Raw genomic sequence first — 9908 nt, forward strand, 5'->3', positions numbered from 1 at the left:
CGAGAATCGAAACCAAGCGGTTTTATTTGATTGAGTTGAATTCATATCAGTTTTTCCGACAGCTACTGGTCGAATCGACCTCAAGCGTTGAGTGACAGATTGTGTCTATATCAGGAGAGAAGCTCAAAGCTAAAGGTAAGAAGAACGCTCTTAACAAATCATCGTAAAATAACTATGTGGGGACATTTACGAATTGCGCGTAAAGAAACGCACACCGTCAATAATCGTTGTCACAGCTTCCCAGCTCTTTAAAATCCGAGTAAGCTTATTAGTATGTGTAAGCTAAATTTTAATGTAGGCAAAAGCTCAATTTTTAAAGTAGTCTTTCTTTTTTGTTTGACGTATAACGCAAAAATGCTAGAGTCAAAGTCGATGTCACTTCTCAGTTATTGAGTCACTCAAAAAGCATTGCAGTTATTTCTTTCAATTCTTCCGCTCTATCTCTCTGTTTTGGGGCTGACCAATGCACGCCTGACTCTTTCCGAGAATTGAAAGACCCATACGTACTCTACATTGATTCACATTTATCGCTCAAAACAGGCAGTAAGGAATATTACCAATGAGTTCTAGGTAGGGAAAGGCCTAGGGATTGCAGTGTTTTGGAACTTTCTCGTAACATTTGCATTTTACATCAGACATTTCATTGTTCTGTTGGACTCAGTCATCCGGATAAGTGCCTTTGATTCTTTGATATAAGGTGATTGATGTCTAACTGTGTGATCGCATGATCTGACAAACGACACCCTAATTCTCGGGGCATTGCATCATTGTAAAGGAATAGTGGATCGCAAGACACAAAATAAATGCAGCGTCTTTAAAATTCGTAAAGAGCAACTCACTTGTTGACATGTAGAAAATGAGTTTTGGGGCCAGAAGCATGGGTACGAGACAGACGATTTGAAGAACAGCCTTCAACTTGAGATATTTGATTAAGAATCGAAACCGAGCGGTTTTATTTGATTGAGTTGAATTCATATCAGTTTTTTTCCAACAGCTGCTGGTCGAGTCGATGTCAAGCGTTGAGTGACAGATTGTGTCTATATCAGGAGAGAAGCTCAAAGCTGAGGGTAAGCAAAATGATTTTAACAAACCCTCGTTAAGTAATTACGTGGGGACATTTATGTATCGCACCTAAAGAAACGCACACCGTCAATAATCGTTGTGAAAGCTTCCCGGTTCTTTAAACTAAGCAAGCTTATTGGTATGTGTAAGCTAAATTTTCATGTAGGCAAAAGCTCAATTTTGAAAATGGTCTTTTTTTTCCCGACGTATAAGGCAAAAATGCTAGAGTCAAAGTCGATGTCACTTCTCTGTTAGTTCGACGAATGCTGCATAATTTTATAGAGCAATTTCAGTGCTTGAGGCAACGCAAGCGAAAGGCAGCTTAAGGAAGTAAAATATGACACGAATTTGGCATCGTGTTTGTCATAAGCTCCATCACTTGTGAGTGGTAGACCTTCCATCCTTAGATTGGAATGTTTCCATCAGCGTCCTTTGTCGAGGGTCTTGAAACATGTATTTCATTCCCTTTTTTATCTTCAAACGCACATATATCATGCAGAATTAGAACATTGCACTCAAGTTTAAATCAAAACGTGGAACTAGCAGAACGATGAATATTTCACTGAAATTAAGTTCGCGTGAGCAGACTAACGATTCAACCTCAGCCAACAAGATGGCGGTTGACAGTTTGATAATATGAGGTTCTCTGCACATGTTAACTTGTTATTTTTCTATTTAGAAATCCAGTCCTTCTTCGATTATACAACAGTAGAAATAGTAAACACTGAGTAACGAAGATAAGGTCATTGCGAAGGTAAGTTTAATTTACTGAGTTTATAAATAAAGGAAACATTCACGCATACATGCAGTTGTTCAAGTAAAATTAGTATATCACATAAAAAAAAATCGAGTCACTCACCAAGATTTGAAGTTGTTACTTTCAATGCTTCAATCCCCCTGTTTTGGCGCTGACCAATGCACGTCTGACTCTCTCCGGGAATTGACAGAGCCATACCTTCTCTACATTGATTCACATTTATCGCCTACAACAGACAGTAAGGAATATTACCAATGAGATCTAGGCAGGGAAAGGCCTAGGGATTGTAGAAATGAGAAAAATGAGTTTTGGGACCAGAAGCATGGCCACGAGACAGACCATTTGAAGAACAACCCTCAACATGAGGTATTTGGTCGAGAATCGAAACCGAGCGGTTTTATTTGATTGAGTTTAATTCATATCAGTTTTTTTCTAAAAGCTGCTGGTCGAATCGATTTCAAGCGTTGAGTGACAGATTGCGTCGTTATCAGGAGAGAAGCTCGAAGCTAAAGGTAAGAAGGACGCTCTTTACAAACCATCCTAAAATACTTATGTGGAGACATTTATTTGATTGATCAATATAACAGAGTCCTTACTACCATACTTGAGACTCATGCTCCACTGCAAAAAAAGTTAGTTACTTTGCGTCCCGCTGCACCTTGGTATTCTGAGGAGATAAATAATTTAAAGAGATCCCGTAGAAAACTTGAACGACGCTGGCGAATGACAAAACTTCCTTCTGATCGTAAGTTGTTTATTGAGGGATGTGATGCTGTCAACAACTTAATTCGTGATTCCAAGAAGAATTATTTCGCATCATTAATCAATGAGAATCAGTCAAATTATAAACAGCTTTTTAAGATAATTGATAAACTACTACAAAGGAAAACAGATATTCAATATCCCCCCTGCAAATCGCCCACTGATCTTGCTAACAAGTTTATTAAGTACTTCACTACAAAGATAGATAGAATACGGGGTCATATAACGACTGCTGCCTTCCCTCATCGAGATACAGTTGCTGTTGTTGACAACGCCTGTCCATATTCTTTTGATATTTTCAAAATGGTAACAGCGGATGAAGTTCATACATGTATCATGAATCTGGCTGCTAAGTCATGTGCTCTTGATCCTCTTCCTGGTTATGTTACAAGAAATGCACTTAGTGTTCTGTTGCCTTTCATTTCCAAAATCATAAATATCTCATTGGAATCTGGTCAGATGCCTTCGCAACTCAAGGTTGCAATGTTACGCCCGCTCCTTAAGAAATCTTCTTTGGATCATACTCAATTCTGCAATTATCGTCCTGTATCGAATCTTTCATTTATTAGCAAAGCAATTGAAAAATTGGTAGCTAATCAACTTATCTCCTACATTAACGATTATGAGTTAAATGAGACATTCCAGTCGGCGTACAAGAAATATCACAGTGCTGAAACTGCACTTATTCGTGTTCACAATGATATTCTTTCTGCCATTGATAATCGTCGAATCGTAATTTTACTGTTGTTAGACCTTTCCGCTGCCTTCGATACAGTCGATCATACCATCCTCCTCTCTCGTTTACGTGTACGGTTTGGGATAGCTGGGAAGCCTCTATTATGGTTGCAATCTTATTTATCGAATCGCACGCAATATGTCTCCGTTGATGGTGGTACTTCGACGAAACATGACCTTAAATGTGGAGTGCCACAAGGATCTGTCTTGGGACCCATCTTGTATTTGCTTTATACTTCACCGCTTTCAGATATCGTAAAGAAATTTAACCTGAGCTATCATTTTTATGCTGACGACTCACAGCTTTACTTGTCTTTCCAACCAACCGTACTGGGTGATAGGGATCTAGCGGTTTCTAGCATCGAGAGCTGTGTGGATGAAATCAGTCATTGGATGATGGTTAATCGTCTTAAATTAAATAAAGACAAAACTGAATTATTGGTAATTTCCGCTAAACATCTTCCAAGACCACTCCTTCACGAAATTTCAGTTGCTGGTGAGACTATCCCTTCCGTGCAAAAGGCGAGGAATATCGGCACTATGTTCGACAGCCATTTTTGCTTTAAGGATCATATTACTGACATTTGTAAATCTTCATTTTATCATTTGCGAAATATTAGCTATATCAGGAAATATCTTTCAGCGACCACTACTGAATTGCTGGTTCATATGTTTGTATCTTCGAAGCTGGATTACTGTAATTCCCTTTTGTATGGCCTACCAGCCTACGCTATAAAAAGGCTACAACACGTCCAGAATGCTGCGGCGCGCCTCGTCACACTTACTAAAAAGCATGATCACATTACGCCTGTTCTTTTCAATCTTCATTGGCTTCCCGTTAACCAACGTATTATTTTTAAGATTTTACTTATAACCTACAAGGCACTTAACAACCTGGCACCGTCGTACATTTGTGATCTGCTTACATCTTACACCCCATCGCGTCAACTACGCTCATCATTCAAGCACCTTCTGGTTTCTCCATCCTATAACTTGAAAACATATGGCGCAAGATCTTTCTCTGTAGCAGCACCATCATTATGGAATGCTTTGCCAAGTGAAATTAGAAATGCTCAGTCTGTGTCTGTTTTTAAACGTAGATTAAAAACTTTACTCTTTAGAAAAGCATTTTATAATTAATATTAGCTGTCTTAAGTGTTAATGTTTAAGTTTTTTTTGTAGGCGCCGTTGAACAGTAGGATACTGGCGTGGTATAAATCTTTTATTATTATTATTATTATTATTATTTATAATTAATATTAGCTGTCTTAAGTGTTAATTTTCAAGTTGTTTTTTTTTTTTTTTTTTTTTTTTTTTTTTTTTTTTTTTTTTCTTGTAGGCGCCTTTGAACAGTAGGATACTGGCGCGGTATAAATCTTTTATTATTATTTATTATTATTATTATTTACGAATTGCGCATAAAGAAACACACACCGTCAATAATCGTTGTCAAAGCTTCTCGGTTCTTTAAACTCAGTAATCTTATTGGTATGTGTAAGCTAAATTTTAATGTAGGCAAAAGCTCAATTTTGAAAGTAGTCTTTTTTTTGTTTGACGTATAACGCAAAAATGCTAGAGTCAAAGTCGATGTCACTTCTCAGTTAGTTCGATGAATGCTGCATAATTTTACAGAGTAATTTCGGTGCTTAAGGCAACGCAAGCGAAGGGCAGCTTAAGGAAGTAAAATATGACACGAATTTGGCATCGTGTTTGGCATAAGCTCCATCACTTCTGAGTGGTAGACCTTCCATCCTTAAGTTGGAATGTTCCCATCAGCATCCTTTCTGGAGGGTCTTGAAACATGTATTTTGCTTCTTTTTCATCTTTAAACGTGTTTACATCCTACAGAATTAAAGCATTAATTGCACTCAAAGAGTCAAAGTTGATGTTACTTCTCAGTTAGTTCGATGAATGCTGCATAATTTTACAGAGCGATTTCGGTGCTTAAGGCATTGCAAACGAAGTGTAGCTAAAGAATGCTTCAGCTTAAAGTGTAAATAAAATATGGCACGAATTTGGCATCGTCTTCGTCATAAGCTCCATCACTTGCGAGTGGTAGACCTTCCATCCTTAAATTGAAATGTTTCCATCAGCGTCCTTTGTCGAGGTTCTTGAAACATGTATTTTGTTCCTTTTTTATCTTCAAACGGGTATACATCCTACAGAATTAAAGCATTGCACTCAAGTTAAGATCAAAATATGGAACTTGTAGAACGATGAATATTTCACTGAAATTAAATTCGCGTGAACAGACTAACGGCTCATTACCTTAATCAACAACAAGATGGTTGATTATGAGGTTCTCTGTATATGTTAACTTGTTATTTTTTTAAATTTAGAAATTCAGTCCTTCTTCGAAGATAAACAGTAAACACTGAGTAACGAAGATAAGGTCATTGTGAAGGTAAGTTTAATTTACTGAGTTTATTAATAAGGGAACATTCAGGCATGTATGCAGTTGATCACGTAAAATTAGTATATCACATAAAAGATAAAATTGAGTCACTCACCAAGAACTGAAGTTGTTACTAAGGAATATTACCAATGAGATCTTGGCAGGGAAAGACCTAGGGATTGCAGTGTTTTGGAACTGTGTCGTAATATTTGCATTTTACAACAGACATTTCACTGTTGTGTTGGACTCAGCCATCCGGATGAGTGCCTTTGATTCTTTGGTATAAGATGATTGACGTATGATTGTCTGTGATCGGGTGATCTGACAGACGACACCCTTTAATTCTCAAGGTATTGCATCATTGCAAAGGAATACTGGATCGCAAGATGCACAATAAATGTAGCGTCTTTAAAATTCGTAGAGAGAAACTCACTTGTTGACATGTAGAAAATGAGTTTTGGGGCAGAAGCACGGGTACGAGACAGACCATTTAAAGAACAACCGTCAACTTGAGGTATTTGATCGAGAATCGCAACCGAGCGGTTTTATTTGATTGAGTTGAATTCATATCAGTTTTTTTCCAACAGCTGCTGGTCGAATCAATTTCAAGCCTTGAGTGACAGATTGTGTCTATATCAGGAGAGAAGCTCAAAGCTGAGGGTAAGTAAAACGATTTTAACAAACTCTTGTAAAATAATTCAATTCCCACAGTGTGGGAACATTTACGTTAATCGCACCTAAAGAAACGCACACCGTCAATAATCGTTGTCACAGCTTCCCAGTTCGTTAAACTCAGCAAGCTTATTGGTATGTGTAATCTAATTTTACTGTGAGTAAAATCGGAATTTCGAAAGTTTTTTTTTCTGTCTGATGTTTAATGACGGAAATCGAAAGTGAAATAGTCTGAAATTGAAAGACCTGGGAAATATTCCTCAAGCCGAGTTATTTTAGGAATCAATTTGTCTTCGTTTTTGCATTGTTTAAAATGGACGTGATTTTCTTTCGCTATTTAAAGATACAATAAGTATTAGGATACAAGCGTTTGTTGTGATATATTTCTAGCTTGCAATCAGTCGGATTTTTAATTGGGAATGTGGAATTTGGACTGCAAATTGACTATGGAGGGAGGGGTGGGGGCCAAGAAAGTCAGTTTCACAGCTTATTCTTCATACAGGCTGTGATTATTGCATATAATATTTGTACAGCTCAACAGCATTCAAACGAATCTGAAAAAAAGAAAAACATTTGAAAGCAGCATAACATTTGTGGGGCAGCGTGTATTTTTACATGAAGCCATTTATCAGACCAACATCAATCAACATTTACTTCAATAACCAACATGTTCTTATTAATAAATCGCATAATATTAACACTGGAGTCCAATCTTCTAACACCTAAAATTGTGACCATAAAACCAATATGCATTTAAAAGCCAGATGGAAGATTTTCATCAGTTTGTTAAACCCTTAAACCCCTAAGAGTGACTCAATTTGTTCCCTTTGAACTTGCTTCAAAGTTTTTCCAGCAGTTGAAATGCTTGCTTTTAGAATAAAGTACGCCATAGCAAATTCATATTTTTTAACAATTTTCAGGAGAAGTAATTGCCCCCATTCCCCCCTGTATCCCATTGGAAGACTAAAATGCTGATGAAAATCTCAGTCATGAAGGTAGCAAAGGGAGGTCCTGCAATGTGGGTTTTATAGAATTGTGTGGGTTCCCCCCACTCCATTTGACTTTTAACCCTTAACACCCTAAGACATTGGTATTCATATTCTCCACATTGTTCTCTTTACATTTCCTATGTAACAGACAAGGAGAATTTATCAAAGAAGTATATTTGATAGTGAAACAAATAGAAGAGTCAGTTTAGAACTTAAGAGCTACATTGATTATTTAATGGGTGTTTTAATTGATAAAAATCTTTCTTGGAAAAACCACATTGAGTGTGTTTAACTGCTTAAACAAGTAAGACCTGGCATTCAAATAATAATTGCTATAAGGTGAGATACAAATGTTCCATAATCTGTCCTCATAAATATCTACAAATCCTTAATTTTAGCTTATTTAACTTATCGACTCCCTGCTTAAGGCCATGCATCTAAAAAAGGATATAGTAAACAAAATTGCTGTTCTCCAAAAGTGAGTGTTGTGTTTAATTATACCTTGCTGATAGAAAAGAACATACTATCCCCTTATTTATAAATGCAAAAGTTCTACCTATTACCTTCTTCTATTATGAAGCTGTATGTAAATTAATGCTTGATGTTATAACAACAGTACACTTTCTAACATCATGAAACTTTTTGTGAGAACATCAAACAATTATACCTATATACTACTTGCTCATCAACATCACAACTTGTTAGGATTACATGTAAGTACTCTATGTGTCAAAATCTGGAATGAGATGCCAAATGAACAAAAATTTGTCCAAGAAATCCCTCAAAAAAGAAACAAAAAAGCTCCTCACAATATTTTAGAGACTGAAGATTCTTATCTCAAGCCTGATGAGATAATCGTTAAATTTAAACATGGCAAAATTGAAACAATTTTGAACTTGCAGTTGTACAATATCTTTGGTGCACTTAGATACTCAGGACTTTTTCTCTTTTACAATGAATGTCTTTCATTTTCCATTTTCTTTTCTTGTGTATCTTTTAATGTTTTTTTTCCCATGTATTATTTTCATATTTACTGTCAACAAAATCTGCACAAATTTTCCAAAATTTCATTTTTTTTCTCTTAAGTCAGGGAAACAAGTTTTAACCACGCAAAAGTTTCTTTTGCTAAAAAAATCTTAAAAAGAAGGTGAGATAAAGCAGAAGATATGTTTCAGGAAACCTGCACAAGAGAAAAAGGCATCATAATTGGAAAGGCCTCTAGCTGAGTGTTGACATTTTCCGTGGGCTTTTGTCCAGGATCTCAATTTGCATTATATTGTTTACATCACATCTTGTACTGCACATTCACTGGGATTCTCTAGCACATTTTGCAAAATGTTGCATTTTAAATAAGAGTCTTCATCAAATGGCCAAAAAGATGCTTGCCTTGCTTGATGAATTTTGGACTATGGTTAACTCATGTTCCCATTTCATGAAATCACCTTTCCTGCAAATTTCAAAGGAGTTCTTCTCCAGGAGGCTTGCCAGGGGGTTCCATGTTGTGTTTCATTGGTCAGCAGCATGACTGCATCAACACACGCTTTTGAAAAGGAGGCAAGAAAACTGTAAATTTCTTTGCAAGCAAAAAACTAGAGGTTTGTTATTACGCAATTTACCTCTATATTTATAGGGTATGTAGATTTGTTGTATTCTCATGAAAATGGCTTGAATGTTCCTCAGATATTATCACACAGAAGTGCATAAAGCTTTAACAAAATTTGAAATATTCCTCTCATAATTTACTGGAGTTTGACAACAAGGGAAATCCAGCTTTACAATAGAATATTTCCCAGAAACCAATGGGAATATTGAAATTGCCTGACATACTTTGTTAGCTGGGTGATACTGTGCAGTTTGTTTCAAGGTCTGAAGTAAAAAAAGACGGAGGCTGCATGGTAACTCAGTAAAGCAAACACCATCAATATTGCATTTAAATGCTTACGTGCACCTAACAAAACAAAAACTGTGAAAAGTTTTGTTATTTCCATAATCTGTACTTAATAAGCTTTATTGTGATGTATATTTTTTTAAGGTTTCTGTTGTAATCTAATCATGTGTAAGCATCAAGTAAACATGCAGATATCAAATATTGTGCAATAGAGCAGATGTAAGTTTCCCTTGTACTTTTTGACTTTATCTTTGATTAAACTAGCCATGATCTACAGTTTCTGTAATAATAGTATGAGTACGACAATTTTTCCAAAAGGCACTCGATTTTGTTGACAGTAATCTTAAGTAAAAAATTGCCCCATCTGGATTAGCATCTGCTATCTGCAAGTCAAAGGAATATTTTTTATATTGAATATGAGAAAATAGATAAAATGTGAGGTGAAAATCAGGAACTTTTTAAATTTTTGATGATCTCCTTTATTCTTGTGACCCATACATTTGATTCAAGGATGATACTGTAAGGAGAAATTAGAAGCCAATCACAGCTCTTAGAGGTTAAAGGGTTAAAATGGAAGATGCATCAAACTTATTTTATTGATCTGTTGTGTGATATTTAACTCATTTGGAGTGCTGTAATATTCTGGTG

General features: G+C 36.1%; 1 long non-coding RNA gene across 2 annotated transcripts in view; it reads left to right on the plus strand.

The window, feature by feature from the left end:
• Positions 1-9908, plus strand: part of LOC149043459 (uncharacterized) — a 47011-nt gene that overhangs the window by 171 nt on the left and 36932 nt on the right. The window contains exons 2-7 of one of the 2 annotated variants that reach the window (XR_016187877.1): positions 63-135; positions 995-1067; positions 1742-1816; positions 2259-2331; positions 5656-5720; positions 6299-6973. This is a non-coding gene — a long non-coding RNA (uncharacterized LOC149043459). Of the gene's footprint in view, positions 1-62; positions 136-994; positions 1068-1741; positions 1817-2258; positions 2332-5655; positions 5721-6298; positions 6974-9908 lie in introns of those variants that run through there. The other variant, XR_016187875.1, reaches the window with a different exon arrangement.

The sequence above is a fragment of the Pocillopora damicornis genome, chromosome 6, assembly GCF_964200805.1.
Source record: "Pocillopora damicornis chromosome 6, jaPocDami1.2, whole genome shotgun sequence".
NCBI classification, from domain to species: domain Eukaryota; kingdom Metazoa; phylum Cnidaria; class Anthozoa; order Scleractinia; family Pocilloporidae; genus Pocillopora; species Pocillopora damicornis.